The sequence below is a fragment of the Lagenorhynchus albirostris genome, chromosome X (assembly GCF_949774975.1).
Source record: "Lagenorhynchus albirostris chromosome X, mLagAlb1.1, whole genome shotgun sequence".
In the NCBI taxonomy this organism is placed as follows: domain Eukaryota; kingdom Metazoa; phylum Chordata; class Mammalia; order Artiodactyla; family Delphinidae; genus Lagenorhynchus; species Lagenorhynchus albirostris.
In genome coordinates, this window is record NC_083116.1 from 66,344,591 (window position 1) to 66,364,417 (window position 19,827).

The following is a 19,827-nucleotide window of genomic DNA, read 5'->3' on the forward strand; positions in this document are numbered from 1 at the left end:
GTCCCCTGCATCGGCAGGCGGACTCTCAACCACTGCGCCACCAGGGAAGCCAGAGAACAAGTTTTTATGTGTGTTGAAAAGGAAGAAGTGGAGAGAGCAACACAGAGTGAGAAAGAAAGAGTGTGAAGGGGGAGGCAGAAAGAGACAGAGATTTGAACTGTGGCTGTGGAGATGGACAAGAGAAGAGGGATTTTATCAAGCCTCACTGTTTGCCGTGCTGTGTAAACCCATGTGCTGCCCCTTTAAGAAAATCTGCAGAAAAGATTCTCTTTAAGAAAAAGCTATTGAAGTTGGATTTGTGTTTTGACTCGTGCCAAGACTGTACCACAAGAAGACCTAATTTTAACAGTTTACACAGGCCTAATGCAAGTTCATTTCCATTGCGTCTCTCAGCAGGAGGGATTGCTAATTGATTGCATATTGCCTGGACCCTAAGAAGCCTGAAGCCTTCGCATGCTCTAAAACCATTAAAAAGTCTTACAGGGAGCACCTGATCTCCTCAACCCATCCCATTCCTGGGAAGTAAGGAAAAGAGGTGGGAAGCTCTTAGGCTGACCTGACCAGAAGTAGGCTCAGCTTTGAAATCTGCAAAACCTGGCTTCAAATCCCTGCTCTGTCACTTACCAGCTATGCTCAAGTTATACACTTGTTTCAGTCTCAGTTTCCTCATCTGTAAGCTAGAGTTCAATCAATGGCCTCATATCCACTGTAACTCAAGCCAAAAGCTTGTTGCTGAGCACTGAGCCACCAGGCTCCTGGTCAGCCCACAGCCTCTTGATATGTTACCCACCGGCTGGAGTTCCTCCTCAGGGGAAGCAGAATTGAAATGAGGGGCCATGGAACCCAATGCAGAGGGGCAGAGGAAGAAAGTTTCTGTGTTGCTGAGGGGGCTGCAGAGATCATCTTGACCCTGCAGGGGGGCAAGAACCATTTCTGAATTCCTGGGCCATTTCAGCAAAACCCAAGAGGGGACTGAAAGCTACTCTGTAGTTCACCGAGGCATTATTTTACTTGGGCAACAGGAACCAGCGCTGGGTGGAGCTGGAAATGAAAGTGGGGTAGCATGGGGGTTGGAGAGGAGAACGGTAACTCACTAATACTGGAAAAGTTTGACCTTAAATGACAAAGTTATGCAAGAGGCTGATTCAGAAAACTGCTGTTTACTTAGTTCCCAGTCATTAGGGAGCTTTCAGAGCAGATGGGGCTTTGGTCACCCTGCCCTCTCCCATCCCAGAAGCTAAGCCAGCTGCTCCTAAGTGGGAAAGTGAGGAGTAGAAACATGACTCAGGCAGCATAGGGCACAGGCTACTACTGCCCCTGACTTCTGTGGATGAGGCTGGGAACCAGCTTGAGAAAGATGGACCCAGAAATTCCACTAAGAGATGTCTAGACTGCCACCCATCTGCTCCTTTCCTAACAGAGATTTTCTTGCGCTGTGCCTTAATCCATCCAGGGATCGTATGCTGATTTTAGCCCCAGATATAGGTCACTGACCTTTACTGCTAATCTAGCTTTAAAAAGTATTTAGAGAATCTCAGAGCTGAGAGGGACTTCCAAAGGCCATCAAGCAGGCCTCTGCATGCATAATACACAACAGACGAATGCTGAGCTGATCTGTCAAGGTCCAGGGAAAGAGAGTCCACAACTCTCTCAGTAGTTTATACAAGTATTTGTTTAGTGGTTCCTTGTAGTCCTGATCTTCCAGCCTTATTCTCTGCAATTTAAACTTCTTCCTTTTGGCTTTTCTAGAAGTGAAGAGAAGCTGTAGCAGACAGTACCTAGCTAGGATAAATGTAAAAATGACACATGCCTATAAGATAAGACATACTGGGGACAACAGGACAACCTGAGGGAATCTTAGGTTATGTTCTGAACAGAAAGAAGAAGGAAAATGACATAAGAAAGATGACTACACATAATTTATCAAGCAAATCAGGACACTTTTGAGAGTGAAAGTGGCATTAAACATAACAGGCATTAATTGAGCTGTACAGGCTGCAACATCTGGTCACCCTGAATATAACATACATAATATAACAAAAAGAAACCCAGACTACTGAATTATATTTTATTTATAGCTTCCAAGTCAAAACAACAGCAATCAATATTTTCAAGTTGGAGAGGATAGAATAAATATGACTAAGAGGGAGCTGAATGCCAAAATAGTTGAGGTATTGGTAAAAGAACGTATAGCTGTTTTAAATTCATGCATTCATGTGTTAATGCATTTCCTACACATTTGTTGAGTACCTACTTTGTTTCAGCTACTATGCAAGGTGATGCTCAAGACAAGATGTATAGGTCATGGTCCCTGCCCTTGAGCAATAATTTACAGAGAGGTGGATTCACATACACAAGTAAGTTATACTACACAGAAGTAAACACTCAATATAGGAATAAATAAAATGTTATAGGAGTTGGAAGTTTCCAAGCCCAGATCAGTAACATTCTAAGATATTTAAAGACTTTTTAGACATAATTTTGAAAAAAATTGATACTGGTAATCTTTAAGAAATTATAACAAGCTAAAGATTTTGTTCAACAGACCAACCATGTTACAGAGCTGCTCAAGCAGTTAACACAATCTTGGATTAAATGAATGAAATATTGTTCCCCTGGTCAAATCATACTTAGCAATTTCCTGTTCACCATATATTTTTTAATTAATTAATTTTCTTTTTGGCTGCGTTGGGTCTTGCTGCGCGCGGGCTTTCTCTAGTTGCAGCGAGCGGGGGCTACTCTTGGTTGAGGTGTGCGGGCTTCTCATTGCGGTGGCTTCTCGTATTGCGGAGCACAGGCTCTAGGTGCATGGGCTTCAGTAGTTGTGGCACACAGACTCAGTAGTTGTGGCTCGCAGGCTGTAGAGTGCAGTCTCAGTAGTTGTGGTGCACGGGCTTAGCTGCTCTGCGGCATGTGGGATCTTCCCGGACCAGGGATCGAACCCGTGTCCCCTGCATTGGCAGGCAGACTCTTAACTACTGCGCCACCAGGGAAGTCCCTGTTCACCATATTTTAAATGAGCCATTGACAAAATGCGATGGGTATCTACAAGAGGGTGACTATCATGGTGAAGGATCAGAAAAGCAGGTCATTCATATATATATATATATATATATATATATATATATATATATAGTGACCATTATGTCTCAGTTTATGCCTATTGTCATCCCATCCAATTATTACCCCCTTCCACTCTCAAAAGTATTCTGGGGGGAAGATGTCGGAAGAGTAAGACGTGGAGATCACCTTCCTCCCCACAGATACATCAGAAATACATCTACACGTGGAAAAACTCCTACAGGACACCTACTGAACGCTGGCAGAAGACCTCAGACCTCCCAAAAGGCAAGAAACCCCCCACGTAACTGGGTAGGGCAAAAGAAAAAAGAATAAACAGAGACGAAAAGATAGGGATGGGACTTGCACCAGTGGGAGGGAGCTGTGAAGGAGGAAAGGTTTCTGTCGCGGGCGGAGACTGCGGGTGGCGGAGGGGGAAAGCTTCGGAGCTGCGCAGGAGACAGTAACAAGGGCGCGGGGAGCAAAGCGGAGAGATTTCCGCACAGAGGATCGGTGCCGACCGGCACTCACCCGCCCGAGAGGCTTGTCTGCTCCACTTCCGGGGCGGGCGGGGCTGGGAGCTGAGGCTTGGGCTTTGGTTGGAGCACGGGGAGAGGACTGGGGTTGGCGGCGTGAACACAGCCTGCTGGGGGTTAGTGTGCCACGGCTGGCAGAGACTTTTTCTTCCCTCTTTGTTTCCTGGTGCGCGAGGAGAGGGGATTAAGAACGCTGCTTAAAGGAGCTCCAGAGACGGGCGTGAGCCACGGCTAAAAGTGCGGACCCCAGAGACGGGCATGAGACGCTAAGGCTGTTGCTGCCGCCACCAAGAAGCCTATGTGCGAGCACAGGTCACTATCTACAGCCCCCTTCCGGAGAGCCTGTGCGGCACGCCACTGCCAAATTCAAAGCTGAGCCCCGGGAGCTGTGAGAACAAAGAAGAGAAAGGGAAATCTCTCCCAGCAGCCTCAGAAGCAGTGGATTAAAGCTCCACAATCAACTTGATGTACCCTGCATCTGTGGAATACATGAATAGACAACGAATCATCCCGAATTAAGAAGGTGGACTTTGAGAGCAAGATTTATGATTTTTTCCCCTTTTCCTTTTTTGTGAGTGTGTATGTGTATGCTTCTGTGTGAGATTTTGTCTGTATAGCTTTGCTTCCACCATTTGTCCTAGGGCTCTATCCATCCGTTTTTGTTTTTTTTTTTTCTCTTAATAATTATATTTTTATTTTAGGAACTTTATTATATTTCATCTTACTTTATTTTTACTTTATCATCTTTCTTTCTTTTTTTCCTTCCTTCCCTCCTTCCTTCCTTCCTTCCTCCCTCCCTCCTTCCCTCCCTCCTTTCTTTCTTTCTTTCTGTCTTTCTTTCTACTTCTACTAATTCTTTCATTCTACTTTTTCTCCCTTTTATTCTGAGCCGTGTGGATGAAAGGCTCTTGGTGCTGCAACCAGGAGTCAGTACTGTGCCTCTGAGGTGCGAGAGCCAACTTCAGGACACTGGTCCACAAGAGACCTCCCAGCTCCACATAATATCAAAGGGCAAAAATCTCCCAGAGATCTCCATCTCGACACTATCACCCAGCTTCACTCAACGACCAGCAAGCTACAGTGCTGAACATTCTATGGCAAACAACTAGCCAGACAGGAACACAACCCCACCCATTAGCAGAGAGGCTGCCTAAAATCATAATAAGTCCACAGACACCCCAAAACACACCACCAGACGTGGACCTGCCCACCAGAAAGACAAGATCCAGCCTCATCAATGAGAACACATGCACTAGTCCCCTCCACCAGGAAGCCTACACAACCCACTGAACCAACCTTAGGCACTGGAGACAGACACCAAAAACAACAGGAACTACGAACGTTCAGCCTGCAAAAAGGAGACACCAAACACAATAAGATAAGCAAAATGAGGAGACAGAAAAACACACAGCAGATGAAGGAGCAAGATAAAAACCCACCAGACCTAAAAAATGAAGAGGAAATAGGCAGACTACCTGAAAAAGAATTCAGAATAATGATAGTAAAGAGGATCCAAAATCTTGGAAATAGAATAGACAAAATGCAAGAAACATTTAACAAGGACCTAGAAGAACTAAAGATGAAACAAACAATGACGAGCAACACAATAAATGAAGTGAAAAATACTCTAGATGGGATCAATAGCAGAATAACTGAGGCAGAAGAACGGATAAGTGACCTAAAAGATAAAACAGTGGAAATAACTACTGCAGAGCAGAATAAAGAAAAAAGAATGAAAAGAACTGAGGACAGTCTCAGAGACCTCTGGGACAACATTAAATGCACCAACATTCGAATTATAGGGGTTCCAGAAGAAGAGAAAAAGAAAGGGACTGAGAAAATATTTGAAGAGATTATAGTTGAAAACTTCCCTAATATGGGAAAGGAAATAGTTAATCAAGTCCAGGAAGCACAGAGAGTCCCATGCAGGATAAATCCAAGGAGAACTATGCCAAGACACATATTAATCAAACTGTCAAAAATTAAATACAAAGAAAACATATTAAAAGCAGCAAGGAAAAACAAATAACACACAAGGGAATCCCCATAAGGTTAACAGCTGATCTCTCAACAGAAACTCTGCAAACCAGAAGGAACTGGCAGGACATATTTAAAGTTATGAAGGAGAAAATCCTGCAACTAAGATTACTCTACCCAGCAAGGATCTCATTCAGATTTGATGGAAAAATTAAAACCTTTACAGACAAGCAAAAGCTGAGAGAGTTCAGCACCACCAAACCAGCTTTACAACAACTGCTAAAGGATCTTCTCTAGGCAAGAAACACAAGAGAAGGAAAAGACCTACAATAACGAACCCAAAACAATTAAGAAAATGGGAATATGAACATACATATCAATAATTACCTTAAATGTAAATGGACTAAATGCTCCCACCAAAAGACACAGATTGGCTGAATGGATACAAAAACAAGACCCATATATTTGCTGTCTACAAGAGACCCACTTCAGACCTAGAGACACATACAGACTGAAAGTAAGGGGATGGAAATAGATACTCCATGCAAATGGAAACCAAAAGAAAGCTGGATTAGCAATTCTCATATCAAACAAAATAGACTTTAAAATAGAGACTATTAGAAGAGACAAAGAAGGACACTACATAATGATCAAGGGATCGATCCAAGAAGAAGATATAACAATTGTAAATATTTATGCACCCAACATAGGAGCACCTCAATACATAAGGCAAATACTAACGGCCATAAAAGGGGAAATTGACAGTAACACATTCATAGTAGGGGACGTTAACTCCCCACTTTCACCAATGGACAGATCATCCAAAATGGAAATAAATAAGGAAACACAAGCTTTAAATGATACATTAAACAAGATGGACTTAATTGATATTTATAGGACATTCCATCCAAAAACAACAGAATACACATTTTTCTCTAGTGCTCATGGAACGTTGTCCAGGATAGATGATATCTTGGGTCACAAATCAAGCCTTGGTAAACTTAAGAAATTCAAAGTTGTATCAAGTATCTTTTCCAACCACAACACTATGAGACTAGATATCAATTACAGGAAAAGATCTGTAAAAAATACAAACACATGGAGGCTAAACAATACACTACTTAATAACGAAGTGATCACTGAAGAAATCAAATAGGAAATTAAAAAATACCTAGAAACAAATGACAATGGAAACACGATGACCCAAATCCTATGGGATGCAGCAAAAGCAGTTCTAAGAGGGAAGTTTATAGCAATACAAGCTTACCTTAAGAAACAGGAAACATCTCGAATAAACAACCTAACCTTGCACCTAAAGCAATTAGAGGAAGAAGAACAAAAAAAACCCCAAAGTTAGCAGAAGGAAAGAAATCATAAAAATCAGATCAGAAATAAATGAAAAAGAAATGAAGGAAACGATAGCAAAGATCAATAAAACTAAAAGCTGGTTCTCTGAGAAGATAAACAAAATTGATTAGGCAGACTCATCAAGAAAAAAAGGGAGAAGACTCAAATCAATAAAATTAGAAATGAAAAAGGAGAAGTAACAATTGACACTGTAGAAATACAGAAGATCATGAGACAGTACTACAAGCAACTTTATGCCAATAGAATGTACAACCTGGAAGAAATGGACAAATTCTTAGAAATGCACAACCTGCCAAGACTGAATCAGGAAGAAATAGAAAATATGAACGGACCAATCACAAGCACTGAAATTGAAACTGTAATTAAAAATCTTCCAACAAACAAAAGCCCAGGACCAGATGGCTTCACAGGCGAATTCTATCAAACATTTAGAGAAGAGCTAACACCTATCCTTCTCAAACTCTTCCAAAATATAGCAGAGGGAGGAACACTCCCAAACTCCTTCTACGAGGCCACCATCACCCTTATACCAAAACCAGGCAAGGATGTCACAAAGAAAGAAAACTACAGGCCAATATCACTGATGAACATAGATGCAAAAATCCTCAACAAAATACTAGCAAACAGAATCCAACAGCACATTAAACGGATCATACACCATGATCAAGTGGGGTTTATTCCAGGAATGCAAGGATTCTTCAATATACGCAAATCAATCAACATGATACACCATATTAACAAACTGAAGGAGAAAAACCATATGATCATCTCAATAGATGCAGAGAAAGCTTTTGACAAAATTCAACACCGATTTATGATAAAAAACCCTGCAGAAAGTAGGCATAGCGGGAACTTTCCTCAACATAATAAAGGCCATATATGACAAACCCACAGCCAACATCGTCCTCAATGGTGAAAAGCTGAAAGCATTTCCACTAAGATCAGGAAAAAGACAAGGTTGCCCACTCTCACCACTCTTATTCAACATAGTTTTGGAAGTTTTAGCCACAGCAATCAGAGAAGAAAAGGAAATAAAAGGAATCCAAATTGGAAAAGAAGAAGTAAAGCTGTCACTGTTTGCAGATGACATGATACTATACATAGAGAATCCTAAAGATGCTACCAGAAAACTACTAGAGCTAATCAATGAATTTGGTAAAGTAGCAGGATACAAAATTAATGCACAGAAATCTCTGGCATTCCTATACACTAATGATGAAAAATCTGAAAGTGAAATCAAGAAAACACTCCCATTTACCATTGCAATAAAAAGAATAAAATATCTAGGAATAAACCTACCTAAGGAGTCAAAAGACATGTATGCAGAAAATTATAAGACACTGATGAAAGAAATTAAAGATGATACAAATAGATGGAGAGATATACCATGTTCTTGGATTAGAAGAATCAACATTGGGAAAATGACTCTACTACCCAAAGCAATCTACAGATTCAATGCAATCCCTATCAAACTACCACTGGCATTTTTCACAGAAGTAGAACAAAAAATTTCACAATTTGTATGGAAACACAAAAGACCCCAAATAGCCAAAGCAATCTTGAGAACGAAAAACAGAGCTCGAGGAATCAGGCTCCCTGACTTCAGACTATACTACAAGGCTACAGTAATCAAGACAGTATGGTACTGGCACAAAAACAGAAAGATGGATCAATGGAACAGGATAGAAAGCCCAGAGATAACCCCACGCACATATGGTCACCTTATCTTTGATAAAGGAGGCAGGAATATTCAGTGGAGAATGGACAGCCTCTTCAATAAGTGGTGCTGGGAAAACTGGACAGGTACATGTAAAAGTATGAGATTAGATCACTCCCTAACACCATACACAAAAATAAGCTCAAAATGGATTAAAGACCTAAATGTAAGGCCAGAAACTATCAAACTCTTAGAGGAAAACATAGGCAGGACACTCTATGACATAAATCACAGTAAGATCCTTTTTGACCCACCTCCTAGAGAAATGGAAATTAAAAAAAAAATAAACAATCGGGACCTAATGAATCTTCAAAGCTTTTGCACAGCAAAGGAAACCATAAATAAGACCAAAAGACAACCCTCAGAATGGGAGGAAATATTTGCAAATGAAGCAACTGACAAAGGCTTAATCTCCAAAATTTATAAGCAGCTCATGCAGCTTAATAACAAAAAACAAACAACCCAGTCCAAAAATGGGCAGAAGACCTAAATAGACATTTCTCCAAAGAAGATACACGGACTGCCAACAAACACATGAAAGAATGCTCAACATCACTAATCATTAGAGAAATGCAAATCAAAACTACAATGAGATATCATCTCACACCAGTCAGAATGGCCATCATCAAAAATTCTAGAAACAATAAATGCTGGAGAGGGTGTGGAGAAAAGGGAACCCTCTTGCACTGTTGGTGGGAATGTAAATTGATACAGCCACTGTGGAGAACAGTATGGACCTTCCTTAAAAAACTACAAATAGAACTACCATATGACCCAGCAATCCCACTACTGGGCATATACCCTGAGAAAACCATAATTCAGAAAGAGTCATGTACCAAAATGTTCATTGCAGCTCTATTTACAATAGCCCGGAGATGGAAACAACCTTAGTGTCCATCATCGGATGAATGGATAAAGAAGATGTGGCACATATATACAATGGAATATTACTCAGCCATAAAAAGAAATGAAATTGAGTTATTTGTAATGAGGTGGATAGACCTAGAGTCTGTCATACAGAGTGAAGTAAGTCAGAAAGAGAGAGACAAATACCGTATGCTAACACATATATATGGAATTTAAGAAAAAACAATGTCATGAAGAGCCTAAGGGTAAGACAGGAATAAATACACAGACCTACTAGAGAATGGACTGGAGGATATGAGGAGGGGGAAGGGTAAGCTGTGACAAAGCAAGAGAGAGGCATGGACATATATACACTACCAAACTTAAGGTAGATAGTGGGAAGCAGCCGCATAGCGCAGGGAGATCAGTTCGGTGCTTTGTGACTGCCTGGAGGGGTGGGATAGGGAGGGTGGGAGTGGGGGAGACGCAAGAGGGAAGAGATATGGGAACATATGTATATATATAAGTGATTCACTTTGTTGTAAAGCAGAAACTAACACACCATTGTAAAGGAATTATACTCCAATAAAGATGTAAAAAAAAAAGTATTCTGGGGGACTTCCCTGGTGACGCAGTGGTTAAGAATCTGCCTGCCAATGCAGGGGACACAGCTTCAATCCCTGGTCCGGGAAGATCCCACATGCTGTGGAGCAACTAAGCCCGTGCGCCACAATTACTGAGCCTGCGCGCCCTAGAGCCCGTGCTACACGACAAGAGAAGCCACCGCAATGAGAAACCCGGGCACTGCAACGAAGAGTAGCCCCCGCTCGCCGCAACTAGAGAAAGCCCGCGGGCAGCAATGACGACCTAGCGCAGCCAAAAAAAAAAGTACTCCGGTTTGAATGATAAATTACATGGTCACCCTACATATGTATAGCTAATAGTTATTAGTGCCATTTATTGTGTGCTAATTTTTGTCATGCAAGATGTCACTTAATCCTTATCACAAACCTGTGATATAGGTGTTATATCATTATTCCCATCTTGTGGATGAGGAATCTGAGTCTCTGAGAATTTAAGTATATATCCCAAGATTACAATGAACAAGGCTGACATCAATTAGGCCCAGTAGATACAGTGTCTAGGGCCCAAAATGCATTCAGGGGTCCACACAAGTGTTTTATTGTCTTTTTAAAATCAGATGAAAAGGGCTGCCCTGGTGGCGCAGTGGTTGAGAGTCCGCCTGCCGATGCAGGGGACACGGGTTCGTGCCCCGGTCAGGGAAGATCCCACATGTTGCGGAGCGGCTGGGCCCGTGAGCCATGGCCACTGAGCCTGCGCGCCTGGAGCCTGTGCTCCACAACGGGAGAGGCCACAGCAGTGAGAGGCCTGCGTACCACAAAAAAAAGATCAGATTAAAAAAATGAACTTTCAGGTTGAAGGAAATGTTTTCATATATAATATTATTTGTCTTTATACCAAGAGTGGGAAAGTCTAATTTTCTGTAGGTTTTTTCTTTAATGGAAGGGGCCCACAAGGTAAAGGCACCTAGGGCCCATGAAAGTCATAATGTGGCCCTGGTAATGAGTGACAGAACAAGGATCCAAACCCAGCGCCCAAGCTCTTAAACACTAAATGAGAAGCTAAACAGCTGAGGGAACAGGAAGTAGGCAGACTCAGAGCATCACATGACTGTCGTCAGCTATCTGAACAGCAGCCATAAGAAAGTACTTCTGTGCTTATTTGATGTTTCTCTCCTGCCCTTCTGCCTCAGCTGGGCTTGTTGAAATCTTACCCAAGACTCAAGACAGAGCTTAGTTCTTACCAACTCTATGATGCCTTCCCTAACTCCCATCCTTGGAATTGGTTTCACCTTCTTCTGTACTCCTGCAGCTCATCTTTATTTTATTTGTATTCTATTTTATATATATATATATATATATATATATATATATATATATATATATATACACACACACACAATAGCATGTGGTATAACATGTTGCTCCTTTCTCCCCCTGGACTTGGGTAAATATTTAATTTCTTAGTCTCAATTTCTTCACCTGTAAAATTAGGATAATAATTGTACCTTCAGCATAAAGTTGTTAAAGATTAAATGAGTTAATATATGGCAATTACCAGCACCTGGCACAGAGTAGAGCCATACAAATGTTTTTTCAATAAATAAAATAATTATATTTATGATTGCTCCTTTCTCCCCCCTTCACTTTGTGTGTGTGTGTATATATATATATATATATATATATATATATATATATATATATAATATTTTGAAATCCAGAGCTGAAGCTTTAAAAAGTTTGGACCAAAGTATAGCCCAAAGGAAGGCTGACCTCCCAACTCTGGTTATATGTGATATATATCTGATAATGTGACCCCCATATCATGCTTGCCTTTTGGGCGAATCTCCAAGGGCCTTCTTTTGTCAATGTGAAATGTCAAGACCCTATTTCAGAACCCAGAGAGTAATAGGGACATCCTAGGTCCTTTCTTGATTTCTTGGTCAGTGTTGGCATTGCGGTAGCAAGAAGGGACTGCTTATCTTTCGGACATAAGATGCACTTTCCAGTTTGGCAGACAGTCAGAAAACTTAGATTTTAGTCTTAGCTCAGTGAATCATCTGGAACAAATCGTATACCTCCCCTGCATCTAAACCTATCAGAAAGAGGTCACTGCAGCCTGGCTAGCTTCTTAAACAACAGCATTACTGTGAAGCCTACGTAAATGACAGGAAGTCTGGTGATTGTAAAAGAACAAAAGCTCCCTCAAATCAGACATACCTGAGTTCAAATCCTGCCTGACATTGTGTCTCCTTTGGGAAGTCAGATCACATAAGCTCAGTCTTTTCTGTAAAAGGCAGTAAGAATCTCACAAGATTATTGAAAGGATTAAATACGGTGATATAAGTAAAATGTTTAGCACATAGACCCTCAATTAATGTAACCATATTTACCTGTGTCCAACATACTTTTGCCCACATGTATGTAAACATTACCCTGTTTCTATATACCCCTATTATGACAGGAAGCCAAGAGAAGATGTAAAATAATGGACTGACTTAACTGCAAACAGAAGTTCATATTATCTCACTGCTGCTCCAGGATTCAATATTTACATGAATGAAATAATTTTTGCCTCTGAAAACTTTCAAACTACCTTTAAACCAGTTTTAAAATAAGTACGATGAGTACAGACTTTTCCCCACAAAAATTTCACTGTGTAATGGAGGTGGTATCATTGTCTTGTGCATTTAACACATTGTCAAATGTGGGTAGTTTAGCTCATTGGTCCTTCTCTCAGCCCTGCCTGCCCCCTTCACACTTTTGGATGATGACAGGTATTAGTCCCACTTTCTAAAATGGAGAAATAAAAGCAAAAGAAGTGCCTGATCTGAGGTCATAAGAGTATGTGACTAGGGGAGCTGGGAGTAATGGGGAGATGATGAAAGAATTGAAGGGACTAGAGATGTCTAGTTTGAAATGCAGAATATTCATGGACTACAGTAGCTGTATTTTGGCAACCACTGTCCCGGGTCACTATTTTCTGCAGAGCCTCTTCTTCTAGGCCTCTATACAGGAACTCTATAGGGCAAACTGTTTCTTCTAGACCTTTAAGGGAGGAGAGAGGGGACCAATAGGCAGAGGCACTCTAGCTTCCCTACCAAGAAACACAGGCATCACTCTCTGCCTAGGCCTTGATTCCATCACAGAGACAGGCCCTAAGCCAGAAAATACCATCTAATCCTAAAACTACAACCTATAGTCCAGACGATGGACTGGAAAGCCCGTGACAAAAACTCAGCACAGTCTGAGAAACTTGTTCCTATGGATAGAATGCACTTGTGGTTCTCAATCCTGCCTGAGCAACAGTATCACATAGGGATTAAAAACAGGGATTTCCTGGGCCCCACTCCAGAATCTGTATTTTAAACAAATGCCTCAGGTGTGCAGCCAGAGATGAGAAGCCCTTAATCCAGTAGTTCTCAAGTTTGAACATGAGTCTGAATCACCTGAAAGGCATTTCAAAATATAGATTGCTGGGCCCCACCGCCAGAGTTTTAGATTCATTTGGTCTGGAGAGGGGCCCAAGAATTTGAATTTTTCCCAAGTTCCTAGGTAGTGTTTAGGTTACTGGTCCAGGGACCACAGTCTGTGAACAACTGTCATTGCCTGCTTATCTGAGTTTGGCCTCTATATCAAAAAATTCCCATGGCCTCTTCCTCAGTTTACCCCTGCACCAAATAATTGCTGAGGAAAATGGAACCAGCCCCAACCTGCAGTTATCAAGTCAATCTCTACTTACCCTGTGTATCACTGCAGAAACAATCAGCTCACAACCCTGCCAAGGTCTCCTAGGCTAAGAAGAGAGTGACACACATGCACGCACCTCAAGCCACCTGCTTCATAATGTAAAATTTCCCCCCAACGACGCCTGGACCCTGAAAGGCAGGACTGACCCAGCAGGGAACAGCAGTCTCGGACGTCGCTGTCTTGTGGGGGTCCACCTAATACAGAGTGCAACTTGGGGACCTGAGACTCAGTGCAAATATGTCAGCGCCCAAATCAAGACATTTCCCAGCAGGAGATATGTGTAACTCCGAGAACAGAAGACAAATCTTGTCACATTTACAAGGGTTATCATACCTCAGGAGGACCCTTGAGGTTCTTTTCCAAGGCTGATGACCACATTGTGTTTCACCACCGTGTCCTTCAGAGACATTCCTAAGCTTGTATAAGGGGGTAGGGACTAAAGGACATTTCCCTGTAACATGTGGAGAAAGTCCTGGTGAGGGTTTTTAGAAAACACGGTTTCATGACTCACACAGAACCTGAGAGTATGACACTCCTTCAAATAACACTCCACATCATCTGCAAAAAGGCACTTTAACAGTCTTGATTGAAAGTTTGCCACAAATTAAAGTGTTCATAGCTTGTTATTACTATTATTTTGTTAATATTCTATGCTTTCTCTGTGAAATTGGGAAGAGTGGATGTTTTTATTTCTACTCTTGGAAGTTTCTTGACAGTGCTATTATTTGAAAATTCAGCTGAGGATAGGGGAGATGAGAGAGGAGGTGATCCACAGTGCATGCTCTAGTCTGAGGGGTCTTTGGGCTTGATGCCCAGAAAAGACACCTTGGAATTACTTAGCACTTTCCAATTTACTATCCTGTCACATAATTCTCTGTGAAGTTTTACAGAAGAGGAAGGAGGCCCAGACAAGTAGCATGACTTTGCACTCAGCTAGTAAATGGTTATGTATGATTGAGATTCAAATCCAGGCCTCTTGGTGTGGAGAAAAGACAACCCTCCTTCCTACACTGTTGGGAATGTAAATTGGTGCAGCCACTATGGAGAACAGTATGGAGGTTCCTTTAAAAAGCTGAACTAGAATTACCATATGATCCTGCAATCCCACTCCTGGGCATATATCTGGAGAAAACTCTAATTCAAAAATATACATGCACCCCAATGTTCATAGCAGCACTATTCACAATAGCCAAGACATGGAAACAACCTAAATGTCCATCAACAGATGAATGGATGAAGAAGATGTGATATATATATATATATATATATAAAATATATATATATATACATATACAATGAAATACTAGTCAGCCATAAAAAAGAATGAAATAATGTCATTTGCAGCAACATGGATGGACCTAGAGATTATCATACTAAGTGAAGTAAGTCAGACAGAGAAAGACAAATATCATATGATATCACTTATATGTGGAATCTAAAAAAATGATACAAATGAACTTATTTACGAAACAGAAAGAAACTCACAGACATAGAAAGCAACCTTAGGGTGATCAAAGGGGAAGGGGGGAGGGATAAATTAGGAGTTTGGGATTAGCAGATACAAACTACTATATATAAAATAGATAAACAACAAGGTTCTACTGTATAGCACAGGGAACTATATTCAATATCTTGTAATAACCTGTAATGGAAGAGAATATTAAAAAGAATATATATATATATATATATATATACATGTATAACTGACTCCCTTTGCTGTACTCCAGAAACTAACACAATGATATAAATCAACTATACTTCAATAAATAAATAAATAAAACAAATCCAGGTCTCTTCACCTCCAATCCAGTGCTGTTACCACCTCAGCACAGGTGATGCAAACAGAGATCTTGACGTCTTCTCCCCAAGTGCTACTGCAGGGACTGTGGGTAATGTGGGCTCAGAGTGCTATCTAGGATTCTCCTCCGTCCTTCTAACTGCTTACTCTTGGTACTTCTGAGGTGTGGTGAAACCCAATCAAGAATCACTGCGGGATGTACAGAATGGACCTGAGGACACAGTGGGGCAAGGGGAAGTGGGACAGAGTGAGAGAGTAGCATTGACATATATACACTACCAAATGTAAAATGGATGGCTAGTGGGAAGCTGATGCATAGCACAGGGAGATCAGCTCGGTGCTTTGTGACCACCTAGAGGGGTGGGATAAGGAGGGTGGGAGGGAGGCTCAAGAGGGAGGGGATATGGGGATATATGTATACATAGAGCTGATTCACTTTGTTGTACAGCAGAAACTAACACAATGTTATAAAGCAATTATGTGCCAATAAAGATACTAAAAGAAAAAAAAAAGAATCACTGCGGGGCTTCCCTGGTGGCACAGTGGTTAAGAATCCACCTGCCAATGTAGGGGACACGGGTTCGAGCCCTGGTCTGGGAAGATCCCACATGCCGCGGAGCAGCTAAGCTCGTGCACCACAACTACTGAGCCCGCGTGTCACAATTACTGAAGCCCGTGCACCCAGAACCCGTGCTCCGCAATGAAGAGTAACCCCCGCTCACCACAACTAGAGAAAGCCTGCACGCAGCAACAAAGATCCAATGCAGCAAAAAAAAATTTTTTTTTAATTAAAAAAAATATCCAACTTGCTATAAAGAAATGGAAACAAACATACAATAAATGCTTTAAAAAAAAAAAGAATCACTGCGGTGGTCAAAATGAAAATTAGCTCTAAACTTAAATATGTTATCTTAGAGAGTTTATTAGACTGAGAGCAGAAGTGCATTTTTAAAGCACTATGATACTTTGCACAGCATATTCTGCCCAGCAGTCATAGCAGCACCTAATTTAGGATGTACTTGGGGATCCCAAATTCTTTTCTTTTTCCAGTTTTATTGTGATATAATTGACATATAACATTGTGTAAGATTAAGGTGTACAACACAATGATGTGATATTTGTCTATGCTGCAAAATGATTACCACAATAAATTTAGCTAACATCCATCACCTCACATAGTTACAAATTTTTTTTTCCTTGTGATGAGAACTGTTCAGACCTCTCTCTTAGCAACTTTCAAATATACAAAACAGTACTTTTAGCTATAGTCACCATGCTGTACATTAGATCCCCAGAACTTATAACTGGAAGTTTGTACCTTTTGACCACCTTCGCCCAATTCCTCTCCCCCACCCCCTGCCCCTGGCAACCACAAATCTGATCTCTGTTTCTATTAGTTTGTTTTTGTTAGATTCCACATATAAGCAAGCTCATATAGTACTTGTCTGTCTCTGTCTGACTTATTCCACTTAGCATAAAGCCCTCAATGTCTATCCATGTTGTTGCAAGTGGCAAGATCTCCCTATTATTTATGGCTGAGTTTTATTCCATGCGTATACATACCGCATTTTCTTTAACCATTCATCTGCTGTTGGACACTTAGGTTATTTCTAGATCTTGGCTATTGTGAATAGTGCTGCAATGAACATGGGGGTGCAGATATTTCTTCAGATCCCAAATTCTTAGAGGCTCTTAGGTCATTGGGTACAGGTAGAAAGGTGTAAGCAGTAGGGAATAAGGCTTGTTGGGTGATATGAAAAGAAATGCTATGCCACCTCCACGTAATAATACCACTGTCTATGGTGGAATTTGTGAATGAATTACTTTAAGAAAACGTTATTTTCTTGAGCCCTCAGTCTCTAATAATGCCGTCTATCTCTTGCTACCATTCTGGGAAAGGATTTCTTCCCATAATTCCTTGTATATTGCTGGGATGCAAAAAAAAAAAAAAAAAAGAAAAAGAAAGAGAGATGAGATCCGAAGAGGAAGAAAATGTTTTCTGCTTTTGGTCACATGTCCTAAGATCTCAGTAATCATCTTGAGGTTTTTATTTATTTATTTATTTATTTGCGGTTCGCGGGCCTCTCACTGTTGTGGCCTCTCCCTTTACGGAGCACAGGCTCCGGACGTGCAGGCTCAAAGGCCACGGCTCATGGGCCTAGCCGCTCCGCGGCATGTGGGATCTTCCCGGACCGGGGCACGAACCCGTGTCCCCTGCATCGGCAGGGGGACTCTCAACCACTGCACCACCAGGGAAGCCCCATCTTGAGGTTTTTAAGATTCACAAGAGAGCAGTTTTTTTAATTTTAGAGAAATCGACTACAGAAAGATGAGCAGCAGGAACATGTACCAAGAGCTTCTCACAGGTATGTTGTTTCCTTTGACCCTTGACTGCATCCCAGCAATATACAAGGAATTATGGGAAGAAATATATGCACCCCCACGTTCATTGCAGCACTATTCACAATAGCCAAGATCTAGAAATAACTGAGGGAGTTTCAAATCCTGCTTGGCATGTGTTGTGAAACAAACAGGTTTTCAGTGAGAAGATTTCACCTTTTTCCCATCACAAGCTCCTCCAGATTTCTTTGCTCCCTGGGAGCTCTTGGGGCTGCTCAGCTGGTTCCAGCCCTTTGTTGGCAGCAACTCCAGCCAATGCCTGGAATTGCATGTGTGGATTGGTAGGGAGCCCTCTCTTCCCCGTTTTCCTCACTGGAACTGGTGCGCTTCCTCTTCATCTAGATCCTAGCTGTGTCTGAGCACTGTGGTCAGATGTAGAGAACAAACGTTTGGACACCAAGGGGGGAAGGTGGTGGCGGGGTGGTGGTGGTGGTGGTGTGATGAAGTGGGAGATTGGGATTGACATATATACACTAATGTGTATAAAATGGATAACTAAAAAGAACCTGCTGTATAAAAAAATAAATTAAATAACATTCAAAAATTTAAAAAATAATAAATAAACCTTGACCTTTGGGGAAAAAAATGAAAAATAAGATCTAGCTGAAAATAAGTATGCATTTAGTTACATATTCCATATTTCTTCTCTCAACATTGGTATGATACTTTGATGTGTAATCACCACGCTAAATTCAATGCTATGATCATTTATGCTGCCGCATCCATGATTGCTGGACACTAAGCCAATCAGTCTGCTGTTGCTTCCTTGATATCTACAAAAAGCCCTAATAGTTCGAAATTATAGTCAAGAAGTTTGGGGGTACTCTTGTTGCAATTGCCCTACTTAAACCCATAGTACCAAAGCTGCTTTGGGATCTTTTCCTGCGATATATTTTGCCTAATGGAACTGTGTCATGATAAACAAATGATGCTATTATTACTTTGTAGATTGTAGACATACCTCTATTGTTATATGAGGCTGGAAGAATGACCTTCCACCTCTTCCTATCAATGGTTAATAGGCACTGTAAGATTCTATAGGAAAAATTAGTGCAACTCTTTCCATAGCAATTGAAACACACGTCTCAAGAAGGGATCACCCATCTAGAGACTGTCATACAGAGTGAAGTAAGTCAGAAAGAGAAAAACAAATATCGTATATTAACGCATATATGTGGAACCTAGAAAAATGGTAGAGATGAACCGGTTTGCAGGGCAGAAATTGAGACACACGTGTAGAGAACAAACATATGGACACCAAGGGGGGAAAGCAGCGGGTGGTGGTGGTGGTGGTGTGATGAATTGGGAGATTGGGATTGACATATATACACTAATATGTATAAAATGGATAACTAATAAGAACCTGCTGTATAAAAAATAAATAAAATTCAAAAATGAAAAAGAATTAGTTAGCATAGCTGGAAGGAGTTTATATTAACTGGAGTTTAAACCAATATATAACATATAATGTATGTGTGTGTGTATATAATATGCAAACATCTATGTGTATATGTACATATGCAAACAACTGAAAAATTCTTTAAAATCTTAAGTTGTTTTTATCAGCCCGATACTTACATACTGATAAAAAAAAAGAATGAAATAATGCCATTTGCAGCAACATCGATGGGCCTAGAGATTATCATACTGAGTGGAGTAAACCAGACAGAGAAGGATAAGTATCATATGATATCACTTATATGTGGAATCTTAAAAAAATGATGCAAATGAACTTATTTACAAAACAGAAACAGACCCACAGACATAGAAAACCAATTTTTGGTTACCAAAGAG